General features: G+C 39.9%; 1 long non-coding RNA gene across 1 annotated transcript; it reads right to left on the bottom strand.

The window, feature by feature from the left end:
- Nucleotides 1-9810: 9810 nt before the first annotated feature.
- LOC121396487 lies at nt 9811-20860 on the bottom strand. The gene is made up of 2 exons (XR_005963065.1): nt 20740-20860; nt 9811-10913 (listed from the first exon to the last, which is right to left on the bottom strand). It is a non-coding gene; the product is annotated as an uncharacterized LOC121396487 (long non-coding RNA).
- Nucleotides 20861-22215: the final 1355 nt, after the last annotated feature.

Below are 22215 nucleotides of genomic sequence, written 5' to 3'. Positions count from 1 at the left end.
CCAAAAAAAAAAGTATTTTAGCAATGTACTCATGTGTTTCCAGACTTCAGATAAAGCTTTTTACGTCTCTTCTGGTTGAACCAAAGTTGCCCGGAGATCTCAGTGTTACATATTACATTCCACCTGTTAACATGATAACCCACTGCTCATGTGCATTTCCTAGTTGTTAGCTCTCCTGTGCAGTTACCTTCCATATGAATATTGATATCTGTCGTATTTGGTCCTGTTCACATGTACTGTATATTAGCAATGCAAGTGGTATTCCAAATTCTTTTAAAGTGTGTTCTGATAAGGTTTTATGTTGTGCATAATGTGTTGGTTATGGCTGCCATGAGCTGCCTGGTTTCAGAGCATAAGATTGATAGATCAATTCTAGTTCCAATATCCTGTCAGGGGCAGCTCTTATACTTTAGTTTAACAGACTCTTTAAAGACTGAAAGAAGACTAAAGAATGAATCTCTTATCTTTGCTAAATGCATTTAGCCGGCTATCCATCGCACACCTTTATAGTGGAAAATGAGTTTGCTAAGATCGTTTTACTATGTGTCTTTGATTGGACGTTCAATAGGAAGAACAAGCAACAAATATTTATATTTAATTGCGTTTGATTTATAAAGGACAAAAGCATGCTGCGTTTTTGTGCAAGAGAAAACAAGGCACCAGGGAAAGTAGCAATGAAAAAAGACTGGGGCACCCAGTATAAAAATAATTAGTCAGTATCAGTATAATAAGATCCCCAATCCTTGGACTATGGGGTACCCATAAAGTAGGTATGTCAAACTCGAATGACACAAAGTGTGAGACTCAATGAGAGAGAGAGAGGTAAAATAGATGGGATTTATCCATCATACCAACACAAAGCAGAATCTCAGCTTTTGGTGGAACAATCTGGACAAAATAAGAAAACAATAAAGAAAAAGTAATGTCCATTAAGAGAAGGAACCAGGCCATAGGTTCATGGGGGAATTAGGATACTGTACCAAAAAAAGTGAGAAGTGTGGAAGGAGATTTTGCCAAAATTCAAGTTCAGTACTTTTTGCAGGGCACTGATAAAGCTGTTAAAACTAATAGGATTGAGACATAACCAATACTAGTAAAATTGTTAAAAATCTTCAGTCTGACTCTAGTTACATATACTGTATATAGCTATCTGCCATACATACAACAATAAACATATTTTCTGGAATTGTGGTCATGAATATGTGTTTATTCTAGTGTTGAGCTTTTGTTTTTGCCTTCATATGAGCTCTTATTCATCATCTGAAACGTTAATTTAGGTTACATGTTGTAATAAAAACATATATGCTGGCATAGATTTAAGGCATCTGTCTGTGCAGGATATGAGAAAACGAATGGCATACAAAGGGGCAGATTTATTAAGGGTCGAAGTAAAAATTTGAATTCAAATTTTTTTTTGGTCAAAACTCTCAAAAACTCTCCCACATTTATCTTATAGTTATAGTGTCATTTTGGGAGTCACATTTCCCCCCTCTCAAATCAAATTCTCGTTGCTGCCCCTTTCCCCCTATGGAAGTGCAAAGAAAAACAACATCTTGACCTGAGCACTCTGTTGGGTCCTTGAGGCAACAAAAATGGGGCCTTCTGGTAGAAGAATAATGTCCTCCCCTAGAATTTGGGTCCTGGGTAGTGATGGGCGAATTTATTCACCAGGCGCGAATTCGCGGCGAATTTGCGCGTTTCGCCGCCAGCGAATAAATTCGCGAAACGCCCGCAAAAATTTGCGGCAAAAATTCGCCGGCGTCAAATTTTTTTTCCGAAAAAACGGACGCCGGCGTCGAAAAAACGGCGAAGCGAAACGCCGCAAATTCGCCCATCACTAGTCCTGGGAATGACATCTTCCCATAGTTCAAAAATTGCCAGCACCTTCCACGAGGCCTCAATAGACCATATTCGTTTAGTGGCCAAATAATGGGGTAACCACTTTGAATTCATTAACTAAACATTTGAGCCCACTCACCCTACTCCAGCTCCAGGAAAATGATCAACCCCCTAAACAAGAAATGTACCGGGCCACCCAGATGTTGCATTGTGCATGCCAGCAGGCAAAATTATGTGAACACAATACAAAAACTTCTACCAGCTTAGAGACTGGTTAGTACCAGTTGAATGGATTATTCCTGCTGATGCTATCGCTATGCACAGACATTACTGTTCATGTTGTCTGGCTTCATTGCAAGTGACCGACAGAGATCTTCAGTACCTTCTGTTATCAATATACAGTATTAAATGACTAAGACATTCTGTGCAAAAAAAGTAAGGAAATGTACACAATACATTCCATGTGCATGCTACAGTAATTGTTAGTGGGATCTCACCTCTGCACAATGAGTCCCTCCTCCTTTACTACATGGACAAAATGAAAAACCAATGTAACATGCTCTTTTAGTACCTGCTACTTGGTAATATGGCGAATAATGTACCTGCTTTTGTTAAACCCGAGGAGTTTTGTGACCATATAAAAGCACAATGCTGAAGACTAAATGCTTTTATACAGGTCATGGAACTCCGAGGTGACTTCTAATATCCTTATTTTTTTACAAAAGGAAGTCCTGAATATAACACTTCCTGCTAGGTGTAAACTAGTGTTGCACCCACATGTGGAGTTACTTATTTGCACATTCTGGAAATGTTTTAAATACATTTTTTCATAAGATGTACAAGTACTTTTTTTTCTTTCATAGAAAGTGACACATATACTGATTAGTACTGATTAGTACATGGTAAATTGTGCTGTACGAATTGGACCCCAAATACTTGATAAAGCTTGGTGCTCTTTCAGTAACCTCCAGCTTCTGCTTTTCATTTGGAACATTTTACTGCAATATTTAAACACATATAATATTGACAGGAGGAATCATTTGAAAGGTTACTCCTGTGGAACATAAGGTTAACTTGCATCACCAATTCATTTTCCCCTCCCTCATTAAAAGCAAACTTGCCATCCCTTGGGACCACATTCAGCGCCATCAACCAAAGACTGCCAAGTTTTTAAGCCTGTTTGCTTTTGGTTTAATGTGCTCAAAAGCAGACTCCCTGGATTAAAGGAATTTAATCATTGTAACAAGTTCTCTTTCTCACTACCAGCTCACTTTGTTTACTCTATAAAAATAATGTCTATAGCAGTTAATCGAGAAGAAAGCTGCAATGAATGAAGAGTGCAGAAAACTGTTCAGAAAGGTGTAAACAGAGCTAAGCTAAAATTAAAAATGGATGGGCAGCAATGAAAATGTGGGTGTAATATAAGGGTAATATAACAGCAGGGACAAAGTTTGTCCAGTTCTATTATCCCATAATGACAAATCAGCCTTCAGCTTCCATTGGTCTACTGCCATAAAAGCAAACACTGCATGTTGCTATTGGTTACTATACCTGGGCTAACAAAGATTGTCTGCTTAGACAATAATTGGACAATTTATTATGGAAAGATGAGGCTTCTGAGTCAGAGAAAGGTGAAAAAAATGTAACAGAACAGATCAATGCAGGTGTGAGAAGTTTACCTGATGGTCCACTGGGGGTGCGATGGGGACGCCCTTCGCACTCATGGCATGGGGAGGGCACTGCATGCTCTAGCATTGCATGCTGAATAGTAATGGCGCGGGTGCATGCGCCTCTTCCGGCTTTGACACGTGGGCAGAGTGAGTGGAAGGAAGAATTAAACACGAACCCACCATGCAATCAATAAACTTTGTGCGGAAGTTGCTCTGAACCCACTCGAAATGTGGGTAAACCCTTGGGTCTTGCACATTACTATCAGCAGGGCCAAATCTAAGAAATGTATCAAGTAATATATCAATTTAGAACCATTTTCAGAGTCAGCAACCCCCGAGCTGCTTTATAAAGACATAAGGAGGTGAAAAAATCTAATTTTAACATTTCTATTAGAAAAATGGTCACAAATAGAAAACAGAAAATAATCGAAGAGTCTTTATTTCTGGTTAACTATCTAAAAAAAAAAAAAAAAATTAACTGGAAAAAAGTGTTGAAAGGGAGATGGGATGGTGAGATGTGTCACTTGTGTTTAAATTTGCACTACTGCATGTGACAAATGTCCCCCAAATACTTTTCCACCAGCAATAAAGTAAATCACCAGTGCTTCATTTTCCAAAATCACACAAAGCGTTGTCAACCACGGCTTTGAAGATTTACACACTGGCAACAAATCCCCCCCATGTGTCAGTAGCCTTAGGGGCAAATTTACTAAAGGGCGAAGTGGCTTTGTGACGTCATTTTGTTACTTCGCCGATTTACTAACGGGTGGTGGCGTAAATTCGCTAGTGAAGTGGACCTACTCTATCGCTACCTCGCACGCTTGCAATATGATGTTGCGATATGATGAAGGGACGTAACTACGCTAATTCACTAACTTGCGTATATTACTGAACGTAACGTTACCTCTTGCGCCAGACTTGCCTTCACCACCTCAGACCAGGTGAAGTGCAATAGAGTAGATGGGACTTGCTTCAAAAAAAGTTGACATTTTTTCTAAGTCCCAAAAAACGCTGGCGTCTTTTACTTTTTTAAGGGTGATAGACTGAAAAAGATTGTAATTTTTTTGGGGGGTACCCTCCTTCCCCCTTACATTTCCTAACATATGGCACATAAACTATACAGTGGGCACATGTATAGGGCAAAATAACAACTCTATTTTATTTTATGAAGGTTTCCCAGGCTTGTGTAGTGTAAAGTATTTGCTGCTACATATACCTCCATTGTACTTTAACTTGGCGCCGTATGCAAATTAGGCATCGCTAGCGTAACTTTGCTTGACGAATTAACGCTAGTGCAACTTCACTACCTCTCACCTCTCTGAGCACAACTTCGGATTTTAGTGAATTAGCGGCGCCCTGGAGAAACTTCGCCTGACGATGTGCGTGGCGAAGCCAGCGATGGTGCAACTTCGAAGGTAAGTAAATTTGCCCCTTAATGTGAGTTTAGCAGATTATCTTGCTATCATTGTTGTGCTAAGGTTTTTTCTGGTATCAGTATGACAGCAACAAATACCTGACCACAATGTGCTGTGTTTCTTTCCGAGAGACAACCAAATGTTTTAATTCAAAGGACTATGACACTGGAGAAGAATCATTGATGAACTTCAATAAAAGGATATTTCCACCAAAAGTTTGGATTGTTCTGCTTTTTCTAATCTATTATGAACTACTGCTGCAAAGTAGACACAAGCGCACTGAAACATTTTATTATCCCATTTATTCTGCAGGTGCAATAAAGTCTCATTACCTGTTAATAAAACTAAAAATCAGCAAAGTTATAGATTTCTGACACAAATGTAAGCAAGGTACCACGATGAACAACAAAACAGCACGAATGCAGGTACAAAGTACTAAATCTGTTATAATAAGATTCAGGTCATGCTATCCAAGGAACACTATCTATGCATACTGCAGGGATTAATCACTTGGCAGGCAGTAATAAAATACAGTTCTTTTGCAATTTTCCATAATGTCTGCTTAAGTAATCAGAAAATTATCCAGGGAATAAGGAGATGAAACAAGCTAATGGCAAAACTGCAGAAGCAGCATCACGAATAAGAAAGAAATGGTATTCAGTAGATAATGTGTTGCTGTACTGACACACGACAGAAGCTCAGATCCTTGCACTGTGTGGGAGGCTACACAAGTCATATATGCCTCCCTCTCTTTTCCCAGGCAGGAAGAATGAATCCTACAATAGGAGCAGTCATTCTGCTCTGGTGGCTAGCCAGAACATAACTCCCTCAATTTCCTCTCGGTAACACATGCTCCCAACCCCTTAGGTCCCCTTTTACATTAATCCATTCCCCTAAAGTTCAGAATGCTTTGCAGGAATGCAGCTCTTAATGAAGCAATAAAATAATTGCTGCTGGCTAATGCTCGACTACAGCTTCATTTGGGTAATTTACATCTTGGGATAAATGGCTTTGGTAATCCATTCAACCCGTCCAGCAACTAAGCCAGTTCTTCTCACAAATTAGAGGCAAATAATTTACCTTTAAAGGAGAATGATAGAAAGATATGTATAGAAATGCTTATCAGATATAGGACCGGTAATCCAGCATGCTCAGGGTTTTCTGGATAATAGATCTGTCCCTAATTTGGATCACCATGCTTTACTAAAAAATATTTAAACATTAAATAAACCCAATATGATTGTTTTACCTGCATTAAGGATCCATTATCTCTTAGTTGGGATCAAGTACACTATTCTGTTTTATTATTATTATTATTATTATTGAGTAAAGGGAAAGATGATTTAAAATTTTGATTAAAATAGAGTCATTTGGAGATGACCTGCCCATAGTTTGGAGCTTTCTTGATTACAGCTTTCCAGATAACATATTCCATACCTTAAATGCCACTAGGTGGGCACTGCTTGTCACCCCCCTTCCCTGTCCCTGGCATGCTGCCCCTGAAATACTGCCACCCTAGCCCCTAGCCTTTTGTGGCCTTTCTGCAAATTCGGGCCGGTTTAAAAGCTGAAGAAGTCCTTTCCCCTAATGTGTTGTGTAAATGTGACAAGAACCTCTGAATGTAAGCTCCAATGGGCAAGGGACTGATGTGAATGATGAACAAGCTCTCTTCAAAGAGTTATGTCAGTACTATTTCAATAAAGAAGATAATAATAATATGTCTAGAACTAGATGATCATACAAAGTGCTTGACGGACACTTCTAGAAGGAGACAGAGCTGGTGCTGCACAGGGTTATGGCAAATGGAGTAAATGGACAGGGCAAGAGAGTGTAGCAAGATGTATTGGGATAAGGATTTATCTTGTTCCTTTAAGGCCCTTTTGTTTTTTGTCCAATGGTTTTTATGGGTGATCAGAGGCAAACACATCTTACATCAACCATGTCACTGCCATTGGAATCTGAAAAAGTGGAAAGGCATTCTATGGAAATGTCAGGAACGCCCGATGGCGCTACCATCTCCGGCGGCGCCCAATCCGAGATGCAAGCCAATCCAAGCTCCACGTGGGTTGATGACGTGACACGTCCGGCGCGAAATTCAAGTTTAAAAGGCCTTCCAGGTCACGGGTTCGATGCCCGAATATAGAACTTCCTGTCTTCTGTTCCCGGTTTCCCTTAATTCCTAAATTGTTGTCTTATGGATTCCTGACCTCAGCTTTGTTCCCGTTTCCGATCCTAGCTGCCTGCCTACTGAATTCCTTGCCTGAACTTGACTCCGCTTACGCCTGATCCCTTGGGCCGATAGGTCCCTGACAGGAAATGACATATCACCATCTGGCAATCTGATGGAAAGTCTAAGTTTGGCAGGTGTAGGCCTCTGTTTAATGGCAATTGTCTAACACCTCAAGTCAGAGCTTAGGGTCAGGTTGGGCACCCTCACCCCCCCCCCTCCCCTGCAGCGTGCACACGCAAATGAGCGGATGAACACACAAATGAGCATGCAATGCATTGAGGAGAAGTATTGGATAGAGTTATAAGACTTACCGGTGTAGGGGACAAGCGATTGGATAAGGAGTAGGCAACAGAAGAAGAGAAACTTGCTTAGCGCCCCTCCATTGTTTCACTCTAGGCAATGTGCCTCTTCTGCCAATTCCCAATTTCCGGCCATGCCTTAATTGTGTATGAAAAGGCATTTATATTTCCCCTGTGTTTAAAGCACATTAGTTTTCAGAGTTTACCCATGATGCTCTAACATTTAACAACACAACTTCTTTATTTCAAAAGAAATATACAAACATGTTTATATATGTAAGGTTTCAGGAGCTTCCTCAGCCCAAAAGAAGGCTTTATCCTCCTGATATCCTAATCTGCCTTCAGACTAGCAGGAGGACCAGTCCCGATGTTCTATGCCCAAGGAAAGTATGACCTTTTTTATGCGGAAGTAGGTTGAAAAGTTACATATAATATGGAAAATTTATTGCCAAATCAGAAATTATATAACTATATAATTATACCATGACTTGAGCTGAGGTGGCATATTATAATGTGCTGTGCAGCTGTCAAGTAGGGTAGCCCATTTCGTCTCTGTGTGAGGGAGGTGACTCATTTGAGAATAATGCTGATACAAGGAACAGATTAGAGGAAGGAACAGTTTTAACAGCTGAGGATAAAGTGCCTTAATGAAGTGTCACTGTGAAGTGAAGGAAGCAATAAGAGAAATATAGGCATTATTATATGTAATAGCGCAGATATCTCCCTCTTACCTTAGAAGTACCGTATATACCCGAGTATAAGCCGAGTTTTTCAGCATCCAAAATGTGCTGAAAAAGTCTACCGGCTTATACTTGGGTCAGCGGTACCCGACCGAGTAGCTGAGATTGCAGTCACTTTTAATCGTTTCTATACCAACAGTACACTTGGGGAGAGACTGCAATATCCCACAATGCCCTCTGTTGGTTATATGAAAGAATAACAGTGCGCCCTCTGTTGGTTATATGAAAGAATAACAGTGACTGCAATATCACACAGCGCCATCTGTTGGTTGTATGAAAGAATAACAGTGCGCCCTCTGTTGGTTATATTAAAGAATAACAGTGACTGCAATATCACACAGCACCCTCTGTTGGTTATATGAAAGAATAACAGTGCGCCCTCTGTTGGTAATATGAAAGAATAACAGTGAATGCAATATCACACAGCGCCATCTGTTGGTTATATGAAAGATTAACTGTGACTGCAATATCACACAGCGCTGTTGGTTATACGAAAGATTAACAGTGATGGCAATATCAAACAGCACCCTCTGCACATGGTAGTGGGACAGTGGGACAATGCACACAGTAATCCGTTTTGGCAATTCACCATCAACTTTGCAAAGAAGTCCGGTTGATCGCTGGGGGGGTCGCTTTGGCAGAATGTGCGCTGCTGGGAGACAGGGCTGTAGTTGTGTCTAGGCTTATACTAGAGTCAATAAGTTTTCCCAGTTTTCGTAGGTAAAATTAGGTACCTCGGCTTATACTCGGGTCGGCTTATACTCGAGTATATACGGTACTAAAGTGGCATGAATAGATTTCTAGTCTGCTTGCACTAATGGACCCATTCTTTAAATATGATGTGTCAGCAGGAGAACTATTTTTCCATCCAGATGCACATTCCACACCTGCTCCTGTGCTATCCAAGAAGGTGAGAGTCGTGCTTGGAGACTGAAGGCTGGTATATTTTTTTGCCAATTCTTTCAATAATTTTCTGTTTTTGAGTAGAAATACAAATAAACTGAGCTTCCTGGGTTTATGATTTAAAAACAACCACAATCCTTTAATTGTGTTATTTTTTTTATGTAAGGACACAATGGGGGTTATTTATTAAAATCTGTTTTTTTTGGTCGGACTTTTAAAGGGGAACACAATTTTTTCATTAAAAAAAAATAAAATTTTTTGTGATTTATTAATTGGCTCATGTGACCTAACATGTATGGTTTGTTTTCTTTGTGTGCACTGTGAATTGTAGGATTCCAGGGGGCTGTCCTTATTTTTCAAAATGGCAATTTTCTATTTATGATTACCCAATGGCACATACTACAAAAGTATATTATTATGAGAATGGTTTACATGAAGCAGGGTTTTACATATGAGCTGCTTTAGGCAATATATTTTTATAAAGATCTACATTGCTCAATGGTTTTCATTTAATGCAGATTGTGGCGTTGCATGGACACATTTTTAAAGCATACAGTATATCAGTTTTAATAAAACAAAATATCTATAATTTTTATGTTATTTTTTTCATAATCCGGCTCTGGCTCTTACTAAGGATACTATAAAACATAAAAATGGGGTTCCATGAAACCCTTCTCCTGTAACTATAATAATAATAACAATTGGTACACAATATAATGTACTCTAATTTGGTTTTATTTGAAATGGTCCTGTGGCATTCGGGACCCAGGACAAATGACCTTCTCTTCTGTAAAACAAACCCTGAACCCACATGCCATAGAAGTAGCAGTATGTGAAAAGATGAATATTCTTGGCGTTTCCATGGAAATAAACTCATCTTACTTGGTGTTTATTTCATAGATTTTTGCCGGAAATTCAAATATTTGCCTTTCTATGCATCAAATATCTAAATATCTAGGGTATATATAAAGGAAATATCTATAATATTGCATCTATTACTGTTCCTAAATTTTGATTTTTTTGTTAATTAAAAAAAGACTCCAAATCAATATGAAATTGGTCTTATTTTTGGGATAAAGTCAAACATGCTCAAGGGTTGCTAAGAAACCAGTCCAGATAATTAGCTGTGCCATGCTTAACATTATGATGGGTGAATATTTGGGTTGCATCACTGCAGAGATGTGTGCATGTACGGAGGAAAGTGTTTGTGAACGGGTGCAGTGTGTTTTCAGACACCCACACAGAGCTGTAAGCAGAGGTTTAAATGTAGCAGAAGAGTAGATAAATATATTAAACTAGTCGACATTCTGGTACACCCATTTCTAGAAATTAGGCTTATTTGTCTGAACAACAAACAACAACAAAATGGAAATCCTAAGGGTAAATATGCAAAAGCCAAAAAAAGAAGAAAAATGTACTTTGCGAAAACAGCTATATCTTTAAAGGAGAAGTAAAAGTATAATCACTGTGAAGGGGGGGGCAAAAGTGATCACCTCCCCCCCCCCAGTGATTATAAATCCTTGCCTAAGACACCGAATCAGTGCTCCTGTTCCATGAAATCTGCAGCGGCCCAGGGTACTAATATAGAAGCACCAGGTTGCAAGCTTCTTTCACTTCTTGGATTTGCGCTGTGGTTCCAAACTCAAAAATCCAACTTTTCCCTCTGCTGTACATGTGCACCCGGACCAGGTCATAGAGAGGAAGAAGAAGATGGCGATGGGACTCTCCTACAGTACAGGTATGGAACCTGTTATGCAGAATACTTGGACCTGGGATTTTCAGCATAACAGATCTTTCCGTGATTTGGATCTTCATACCTACAAGAAAATCATATAAACATTAAAAAAAACCCAATGGGCTGGTTTTGCTTCCAATAAGGATTAATTATATTTTAGTTTGGATACAAGGTACTTCAAAAACCTTCATAGACCTATTGCTTCCTCTATAGTTACACTTCTGCCTTCAACAGCTGGTACACGGTCACACCACAATTGGGCAGTAGCGTCACTAGAGGGGGGCGGGCCCTGGTGCTTGACGCGCAGCCGGGCCCCGCCCCCCTCCGTACGGCCGCATTTTCAGTTCAGCTCGCACCCCCTGCTCCCCCGGTAGTTCCAACACTGCAATTGGGCAATTCTACTTCAACACCAAATTCTGACAGTGAGTTCCAGATTGCCGTGACCTATATCCTGAGATCATTTAAAATTCCTGAATTAAAAAGAAAATGTTTGAAACATAACTGAATAATAGTGTATGTTTAAAGAGCAGATTGCAATATGATAAAATTGCATATGCTGTTTTGAATCAAAATAGAAAAGTAATAATTATACATTGTGCTCATCAGTTCATACCATTCAGTAATTCATTTACTAAAGTACAAGAGAGCATGGCAATGACTTGTACCAGAATTAAATCACAAGAGCCAGTTTATTAAACAATGTGTTTTCTTTGGAGCACAAATATGCAATTGTCTATTACAGCATCAGTACAGGTATGGGACCTGTTATCCAGAATGCTTGGGACCTACGGTTTTTTGGAAAACTGATCTTTCCATAATTTGGATCTTCATACATTAAGGGGCAGATGTATCAAGGGTCAAATTTCGAAGTAAAAAATACTTCGAATTTCAACCATCGAATTAAAATACTTCGAATATCGAAGTCGAAGGATTTTTCACCGAATTTGGCAATCGAACGATCGAAGTAAAATCGTTCCATTGAATGATTAAATCATTTGAGTCGAACGATTTTAGTGTACGATCGAATTCACTTCGACCCTTGATAAATCTGCCCCTAAGGGTCAGGGCACAAAGGCAGATTCGGGGAGATTAGTCGCCCGCCGACTAATCTCCCCGAACTTCCTCCCCTGCCTTCCCGCCGGCTATAATGTAATCACCCCAGAGACTCAATTTTATCCAATTAATCCATTTTTTTAAAATTGGTTTCCTTTTTCTCTTTAGTAATAAAAAAGTACCTTGTACTTGATCCACCACTTGATCCAATCATAAAATTGTTTCTAAAATCCTAATGTCTCAATTGTACCCTAACCTTTAGTTTGTAAACTCTAATTTGTAGGGCTCTCTAATCCTATTGTACTCTGTAACCCTTGTTTGTTATCCACCATTTATACCCTCTTTGTTATAACTAAGGTAAAGCACTGTGTATCTTGTCGGTGCTATATAAATAAATGATGATGATGATCCAGAATAAGATATAATTAATCCTTAAAGGGATACTGTCATGGGAAAAAAAATTTTTTCAAAATGAATCAGTTAATAGTGCTGTTAAATCAGAATTCTGCACTGAAATCCATTTCTCAAAAGAGCAAACAGATTTGTTTATATTTAATTTTGAAATCTGACATGGGGCTAGACATTTTGTCAATTTCCCAGCTGCCCCAAGTCATGTGACGTGTGCCTGCACTTCAGGAGAGAAATGCTTTCTGGCAGGCTGCTGTTTTTCCTTCTCAATGTAACTGAATGTGTCTCAGTGGGACATGGGTTTTACTATTGAGTGTTGTTCTTAGATCTACCAGGCAGCTGTTATCTTTTGTTAGGGAGCTGTTATCTGGTTACCTTCCCATTGTTCTTTTGTTTGGCTACTGGGGGGAAAAAGGGAGGGGTTGATATCACTCCAACTTGCAGTACAGCAGTAAAGAGTGATTGAAGTTTATCAGAGCACAAGTCACATGACTTGGGGCAGCTGGGAAATTGACAATATGTCTAGCCCCATGTCAGATTTCAAAATTGAATATAAAAAAATCTGTTTGCTCTTTTGAGAAATGGCTTTCAGTGCAGAATTCTGCTGGAGCAGCACTATTAACTGATTCATTTTGAAAAAATTTTTTTTCCCATGACAGTATCCCTTTAATGGAAGCAGAACCAATTTATTGGGTTTATTTAATGTTTATATGATTTTCTAGAAGACTTAAGGTATGAAGATCCAAATTACAGAAATATCTATTATCCTGAAAACCTCAGGTTCTGAGCATTCTGGATAACAGGTCTCATTCCTTTATGAGCTTTTCTGCTTGATGCCGATTTTATTAATAGGATATAATGGCTAGAATGTAGGAAGGCCGGTATTTTTTTCCAGAAAAGGTGGCAACCCTACACTGGGATAATGCACTGCAGGCAATAAGGGAAGCAAACAGTATCTAAACTTTCAGAGACGCTCATGACCCCCTGTGAGCAAACAAAGTCATACGTCAGCAGAGAAAATTTATGCGTGTCATTACTTTTACTCCCTGCTAGGGAACGATTACTTCAGGAGTATTTAAAGGGGAACTCCACCTAAAATCTGTTTTTACAGCGAGAAAGCAATGATGTGCTGTACAACTTCAAAATGTTTGGATGGTTTACAAGGCATTTTTAAAATGTAATTTCTAATGAAAGCAGTATATGATGGTTTATTTATATTCTCTGCACTGCTGGTTTGGACTCCTGAAACAATGTAGCTGAAGCCAGTGTTTCAACAGACCTTCTGCTATGGTGTTTCAGAAGTATTTTAGGGTTGGCGTTTTAGCATGCATCGTGTATATTTACAGCTCCATGATTGCGGTAATGCACTTTGAGTTGCACAAATCCCATAAGAGGAAAGTGCTATACAAATGCTCAGCTTACTTTACTGTCACTTGCATGGTTAACTGACCACCTCTGATGTAATTGGGCATGTTTCCATTGCTTCATTATTGGGTTCCTGATATCACAATGCAGGGAGTAGTTTATTTTAGTAAAAATTCCAATCTACTGCTTTCAAAGCAATGATCTTGTGCTAAATGTTGTCATATTTGTATTTATATCCATTTAATAATTTAAAATACATGGGACTTGTTCCTAAAGCTATCCAGGTCATACTGGCAATTACCTGGCAAGGTTAATGGCACACATAGCATTAATGAAAAGCACCTGTGGAAAAACACCCAAGACCCCCGTGCTAGAAACTGCTTGTCACCACTCATTATAGGTGGTTTTCAGCCCAAAAATGCACATTTGAGTGTTTGTAGGCAGAAAACCACTTAATAAGTGGTGACAGGTGGTTTCCATTCATGTCAATGGCAGGAGGCACGGGGTGGGCTCAGGCCTTTCTTTGCCAACTGAAATATGCAGGCAGATGAATGCAATATGTGTCATTAATTGCCTACTACAAAGATATTGTAAATCAAAGCCATAAAGCATGATAGAACTGCCGGTCTGTGGGAAAAAGGAAGGAGATTTAAAGGGCTCACTTTAAATCACTTTTTAATGAAATGTACTAGTTATGTAACATTATTCGACCAGTTTTTAAATCAGAGGTTTACATTTGAAATGCTTTTTTGAACAAAGCTCCCAGAAATGAAAGAGTATTTTTTAAGGCTAAAAGAGTTGGAAAATTAAATATTATCTTTCATAAAAGGCAACACAACCAACTCAATTTGGTTTCAATTCAGTCTGATTATAGTGTCGCAGGTCCGGACTGAGAATTAAAATAGGCCCTGGCATTTCAGGTACACAGAGGCCCAATCAGCCCACACAGAGGCCCAAACAGCCCCCACCAGCCCACTAAATACTGACTTTCTATGGCACCTTATAGCAGCCCCTCTGGCATTTGCCAGAACCCACAGATTGCCAGTCCGGCCTTATAGTGTGATCTTAATGACCCCTCTGTTGGGACTGTAAGATTTTGGAATGAAATCAGCCTTCAAATAAGGGATCATTTTAATAACAAATAACTAAAGTAGATGCAAGGGCTCAAGAACAGTAACTCACTGCAATTAAGCATGCCTTTGCTTTCTTTCAGCTAAAACTATACCTATTAGTTGAGCCAATGATTGAATCATAATGTGGGCCGGTGCCAACCAAACAGCATCAGTGTAGTCCTCTTTTGATGAGTTTTTTCTAACCTATCTGATATATATATCTGGTCCATTCTTGCCAGCTATTGTTTGGGCAAGCCGTTGAGCAGGCCTCATACATATTTTAACGGACAGCTTCTCTCTGTCTGTGTATGGCCAGCTTAAGTTAGTTACAGAGTTGCTAGTTTAGCTAATAATCACTAAAAGCTTGCCAGGACAACCCTAGGTTCCCCATGGTAACTCACGCCCTCCCATAGGAGCAAGCCAATACTGCTGGGTGGGGGGGGGGAATTGACACTTGTGAAAATTTCCTTGGCATTTAATCACTCCTGTAAAGTTGCTCAGTGCGACATTAGGCTTACAGAGGAATATAAAACTTAGTTTCTGAATAGTGTCTCTAACAGAAAAGTTATGTGCTCATGGTATTAGTAGCCTGAAAAGAAGGCAATGTTTGAGAGAGCCATAAAAGCTGGAAGATAATTTTTCTATTCATACTCTTGGCCAGAGAGGAAAATGCATTAACTGTGCTCTACAGTGTCTAGGGGATTATATGGAAACACCAGGTGTATCTGGAAAAGCACTTACACCGCAGCAAGAATTCTCAGCAAAACATGTCTGATGGGTTTAGAAGAGATGCAGAAAACAATATACTCATCAGTGACACTTTCTCTCTTTCTTTAATACTCTCTATTCTGCACCTTCTTATAAAAGGATTTCTAACCCATTGCTGCCAATGGCATGAGTAAAGCCCAGGCCCCCACATTTAACAATTTAGTTTAGGGAAAAGTCCCAATGTAAAAACCATAAAAAGGTTATTGTCTCACCAGTAATACGGGGGGCCTGGGTGCTCATGCCCCAGACCTACAGCTCGAGGTGGAGGTATCCAATCAAAGGAGAAAACAGCAGGCACTCACAGATCCCACAAACAGGCTTGTAAAAGAACCAAGACCCTTATTTAGGCCGCAAAGCTTTATGCGTATCATGCCAATAGGCACTTAATCATAGGCTGTATAATTTAGTTCCCTACTGTAAGAAGCACCCGATGGCCCTCCTCTTCTTTGCTGCTCACAAGATGGCGGCGCCCAGGAGAAGAAAACGCTGTGCCACAGTGCAGTGACGTCATCATGCCGGCATGTGACGCCGGCATCAACTCGCAGCACAGTGGCAACAAATTCAAAGTTTAAAAGCCTTGAATCACTGCCCATGTATAGGATTTGTACTCTACATTCCTGGGTGTGCTTTTGCTACTGTTTTAGACTGTTTTCTGATCTTGACCTCGGCTTTCCTTCTGACCATGATTCTTGTTGCCTATATTGACCCTCTGCCTGGATGAAGACCACGAACCTTGCTTAACCCCTTGGATACCTCGCTTGGACTTTGTTACCCTTTTCGGCTTCCTCCTTGGTCCTGACTTCTGCATCTGAGCCGGTAGGCCCTGACACCTACACTGTGCAAAGAAGAAAGTTCTAGAGTTCATGGGGAAACTAGAAACTATAGTTCAACTGCTGCACTGATGTATGCTAAACATGTGCTACAAGTGGGATGAAGTTGGACTGTATATGCTAATGTTTCTACTGTTAAGTAAAACAATGATTTGCTGCAGGTTGGGGACATCTGACTTTTGTACTTCCTGCTATAATGTATTGCTAGGACCCCTGTCTTCCTAAATTACAGCCCTGCATCTGATGAAATATGACCAGATCCAAAAGCTGCAATTTCATCCAAAATGGGAACAATCTAATATTAGACACTGTAATTCTTACAAAAATAGATTACATGTTGAATAAGGGTGTTTCACCCTGCGTTCCCCAGTGGTCAGTTTTTTGGAACCACAGGACGAAACACAATTCGTTTTCCTCAAGGTGGACATATCAGTGAAGTATCAGCTTGTTTGGAGACATTGCAAAATGAGCAGATCTTATAATGTATGGTCAGCTTTAGACACATATGGCTGTTTGCTAAATGCAGCTCTGTTTGGGTTTCTGATCATGTTTCCACGTGTTGAATTTGATCACACCGAGAAAAGGATAAGACTGGTTTGTCTTTTGACAACAAGGAAAGGGTTAAAATCCCCAAATGTGCTTTGTTCATGTACCAGGCACACTCCTAAAGGCTGTGGCCAAGTTCTGAGCAGTTGAAAATCCCACGCTGCTTGACAGAGAATAACTTACGTTGCAGATTTTGGGCGGGGCTGAGGAGAAATGTGCCTCTGTATTCACTGGGCTTTGGCCTCAGGGTGCATATTTTTGTAATTAAGCTCTTTCAGCTCAGCAGTTTTGCAGCTGTGATGACATTTGGGTGTCGCCCCCTTGTTTCTCACGCTTTCCTTGCCAAACCGTCTAGCCGCTGGTCAGCAGCCAAGGGTGAGGTCTGTGGGCCCCACTCCTTGTGTACATGGGGAAGTGAGCCATGGTTTCCCCTGACGGTTTTCCCTGACAAGGTCATCTCAGCAGGCTCAGCAACGCCTGCACACCCTGACAGCAGCAAAACAGATTAGAGCAAAGGAAGGCAAACGGGCAAGTTCTTGCTCCCCTCCTTTTTCATTTTTACCAGTCAAGTAAGAGCAGGAGTTGTGTGAAAGAAATCTGCAACTGATACTCACAGGCTGCATCTGAAATATATGACCTTCTTGTTGTCACTTTATAAAGTTTCTCTGATTTAGGCATCTAGTTTTACTGGTAACTACAGAATAATAAAGCCGTGATTCCATCAACGCTAATGATCATCTATTTCCATCCAAGCTTCTTTCTGCTAAACACGGAACATGGAACTTAAAGGGATTCTGTGATGATTTTTATGGGGGAGTTTTTATTTCTAAATTACACTGTTTACACTGCAAATAATTCACTCTACAATATAAAATTTCATTCCTGAACCAGTAAGAGATTTTTTTTTAGTTGTAATATTGGTGTGTAGGCAGCCATCTCAGGTCATTTCGTCTGGTCATGTGCTTTCAGAAAGAGCCAGCACTTTAGGATGGAACTGTTTTCTGGCAGGCTGTTGTTTCTCTGAATGTGTCTCAGTGGGACCTGGATTTTTACTATTGAGTGCTGTTCTTAGATCTACCAGGGAGCTGTTATCTGGCTACCTTCCCATTGTTCTGTTGTTAGACTGCTGGGGGAGGGGTGATATCACAACTTCCAGTACAGCAGTAAAGAGTGAAGTTTATAAGAGCACAAGTCACATGACTGGGGGCAGCTGGGAAACTGACAATATGTCTAGCCCCATGTCAGAACTTAAAATTCAATATAAAAAAATCTGTTTTCTCTTTCGGATTTCAGTGCAGAATTCTGCTGGAGCAGCACTATGAACGGACGCATTTTGAAAAAAACATGTTTTTCCATAACATTATCCCTATAAAGTACTGGTCAATTTCAATAAACCAGTTTCTTAAGATTTGTTAAATTTGTCCTTCAAATGTTTATCGTGTTTTTGAATAAAGTAACCCCTGACTGGGTGGCCTTTATGTAAATTTCATGCCACAACACACAAGATTTCGTTTTGTCTGAATTCCCTTTGATAAGTCTCTTGGCTTTGTGACAAACAATGGTTATTGATGTTTTTGGTAAAAAGCCGAAACCTGACTGGTTGCCCCCATCATACTGTGGGGTAGTTATACCAAGATGGGTGCTGACATGAATCCATTTTATAAGCTTCAAGAAGGGTGTCAGGGGACAAAAGAATAAGAGTGGCAGCTATTATAACATATGCAGTCTGCTCCAACTGTCATTTATCATGACATAACCTGATCTATAGAAAGAGACATCTCACTGACTGGTATCCAAGCAGCAAAAGTGCAGGGAATTATACAGTAGGCTGGTGCCACTGGAGTCCAAGGGCTGTTCACACTTGTAGCTACACCCAGTTGCAGTTTTCAAGCTTTTCAGCAGTTACTGCACCTTAATTGGGTGTCACAAGTGAACACAACCACAGCAGCTATATAAGGTAAGGCAATGGCTGTAAAACTCCATGGAGAGTGATCTAAAAATTGAATGTGGATAAGGCCTTTTTTGCTATAACAGCTGCCATTTGACTATATTCCATAACAGTGAGAAAAGCAGTGACATGATGTACTCACAGCACTATAAATTGGCTACAGCAGTCCTGTCCCTATGGTACAGCCTGTAATTCTATCCTATCATGCCATATAATCGTATTAAATATTTGTTCTTTTCTTTCATTTGCAGTTATCCATTTTACAGTTACAGGCAGCTGTTTTGCTGGTCTTGTCAGTAAGATGACTGAAACTATTCAGGCTAGCTCCTCACTTTCTCTTTTTCTCTCACCGTCTTTATTATGGAAAGACGAAAGAATGAAAAATTAATAATACAGTCATTTAATTCTAGCAAATGGAAGTCAAGCACCAGTAACTGTTACTCTACTCTGTTCCTTATCATGTACAGAAGGTCTAATCTTCCCCACCCTGCCTTTTATTCATGTGCTATTTATCTACTCACCAGGCATACTATGATTTGCGTTGCTACAGAAAAAATACTACTACCAATGTATTTTAATTCCAATATTTATATTTTTAAAATAAACTAATCTCAAAAATAATTTATTTCACAAGCCCCCTCAACCATAAACTACCAACTGGTGCTCTTATATAAAGCTTCTCACTTATTTTACCCTTGGAATATTTGTTTCCCATATTCCTCTCTCTGTCTCCCCTCCCCTCCGCCTTTATATTATAAATCTTATATTATAGCATCCTCAATTATTACACATACCCAGATTGTAGTGGCTTCCATGCCACATACATCAAGCAGCAAAACTCATTACCCGTGTAGACTATTATTAACAACCTTACTCATCCTATACACTATAGGGGAAATGCACAAAAGTGGAGGTCGTAAGAAAATGCAGTAAGTTAAGTAAAGTAAACTGTAATTCTATGCCAAAAAACCATCCAGTCCCTTATTTGCAAATATTAAATTTTTTTGTACAACTCCTTACCTTTTTTTAATATTAATATATTATTTAGCAGTAATATATTATTAAGTAATAATTCCTCACCCCAGACACATTTAATATGCACTAATTTCTGTGGAACCATGCTGAATGCATATATATGAATTGATAATTAGTTGTTTAGCATCAGGATCTTATGTGTTAAAGTTAAGGCAAATCTTAGGGTATCCAGGAAAGTTTTAATTTGCTGCGAGGTTTTTTTTTTATAGGTTCCACTGCAGCCCACAGGCCAGAATAAAGTCACTTAAACATTTGTATTGCCCTGTTGTACAATTCCTATTCCCATATGCAATAAAAGGCACTAGTTTGCTCAGGTGCAGTAACCCGTAGCAACCAATATGTACAGTAAATGCTACCTACTGATTGGTTGCCGTTGTTTACTGCAACTGGGCAAAATGTGTGCCTTTTATTACATTGCGGAGCTAGTGTAGTTTAATATACAACCCCTACAATAATGATAGGCACAGGTCGAAAGCCCCATGGGTATAACTCCTTATATCATAAATATTGCTATGTAATACATTGCATTTGTATAAAGCTTAAATATACTCAGCACTGTAATAGAAAAAGCTGGAGAAATATCACATTTATATTTGCATCATATGAGATGTAAACATAGTGAAATTCTTCATTTTGCTAAAAACCTCACACTCTAATGGAATCCATAGTAACAGCAGTGCAGTTTGTGTGCAGTTGTGCCTGATTTCTCCTGCTCTGTGTGCTGTGTATCTTTCCTCCTGTTCAGCTGCCTCCCGCCTCTCCACCTCTCCCACCAGCACATTGTTCCCAGAGAAGCTAAATTGTGCAGAGCAGGGAGGCCCTGGCACTTGACATGCTTCCTACCTCAGAGGAGGTGCTGATCCCCCTCCACTCCCTCCCTGCTTCCTCCCAGAGGTTCCTCATGGAGAATTTAATGACGCTCAGAGATTAAAGTCCTCTCACAGATCCATCCCCACATCACATCTTCCTCTCACAGCCTGAGCTGCAGGCCCGGAAACAGCACTCCAGCTGCTGCTAATTACAGAAGGAATGTCTGTCTGGGGAGAGCCAGAGTGCTGCCAGATCTCTCTCTCACTGTAACCCTATGGGTGGATTCTTGTAGTATAGTAGCTGTTGGAAGAAATTTCAACATAAAGGTTATATTGGGGGGGCTTATTTATCAAAATCTGAATTTTTCAGAGTATTTTATTTGAAAAAAGTCCAACCAAACTAGAATCCACGATTTGAACCTTATTATTAAAAAAAGCACGATTTAATCGGATCTGGAAAAAAACAAGAAATTCTGAATTATCATTTTTTTCCTGATTTTTTTTCCCTGAATTGCTTGATTTTTTTCAGGCTTTTTCCCGAAAAGTCAGAATTTTTTAGATTTTTGCCGGGAATAGTCAGATTTTCAGGCTAATTCCAGCGCAGGCAACAAAAACTTCCAAATATAGGATAGGGACCGTTCCTATTGACTTATATACAACCATGGCAGGTCTGAGATGCCGGCTTTTCAGATCCAGACATTTTGCAGCATTGGGCTTTTAGGACTGACCTACAAGGTCCTGCTTCTACCTATCCGACGTGCTGAGAGGAAGCCAGGGTTGGACTGGGCATGGGGGGGGGCCCACCGGGTCAATAACCTCCCAACCCCCTGTGTGCATGCACAAACATTGGTGCGCACGTCGACTCGCATGGGTGAGAGACACAGTGCAATGCGAACGCTGGCGTTCATGCGTCGCCGTGCGAACAGCGCATCAATTAATTTTATTTGGGGGCCCGGTGATCGGGGGAGGGGGGCTGGCCCAGTCCGACGCTGCAGGAAGCGCTTACAATGAGACAGATGCACCAAATATGTGAGTAATAGAAATGTTGCACCTACAAATTGCGTGCATCTGACACGACATGACTGTCGGATGCGAATGACGCATGTAGCGTCTTCATCCGACAGTTGTGTCATGTCCGATGCATGCAGTTTGTAGGTACTACATTTCTGTTACTCACATTATATTTGGTGCATTTACAGTGGTGTGAAAAACTATTTGCCCCCTTCCTGTTTTCTTATTCTTTTGCATGTTTGTCACACTTAAATGTTTCTGCTCATCAAAAACCATTAACTATTAGTCAAAGATAACATAATTGAACACAAAATGCAGTTTTTAAATGAAGGTTTACGTTATTAAGGGAGAAAAAAAAACTCCAAATCTACATGGGCCTGTGTGAAAAAGTGATTGCCCCCCTTGTTAAAAAATAACTTAACTGTGGTTTATCACACCTGAGTTCAATTTCAAAGGTTATAAAGCCATTTCTAAAGCTTTGGGACTCCAGCGAACCACA

This window comes from Xenopus laevis, chromosome 7S, assembly GCF_017654675.1.
Source record: "Xenopus laevis strain J_2021 chromosome 7S, Xenopus_laevis_v10.1, whole genome shotgun sequence".
NCBI classification, from domain to species: Eukaryota; Metazoa; Chordata; class Amphibia; order Anura; family Pipidae; genus Xenopus; species Xenopus laevis.
The sequence above is the reverse complement of the archived record's forward strand: the minus strand, read 5'-3'. Positions and strand labels throughout refer to the sequence as shown.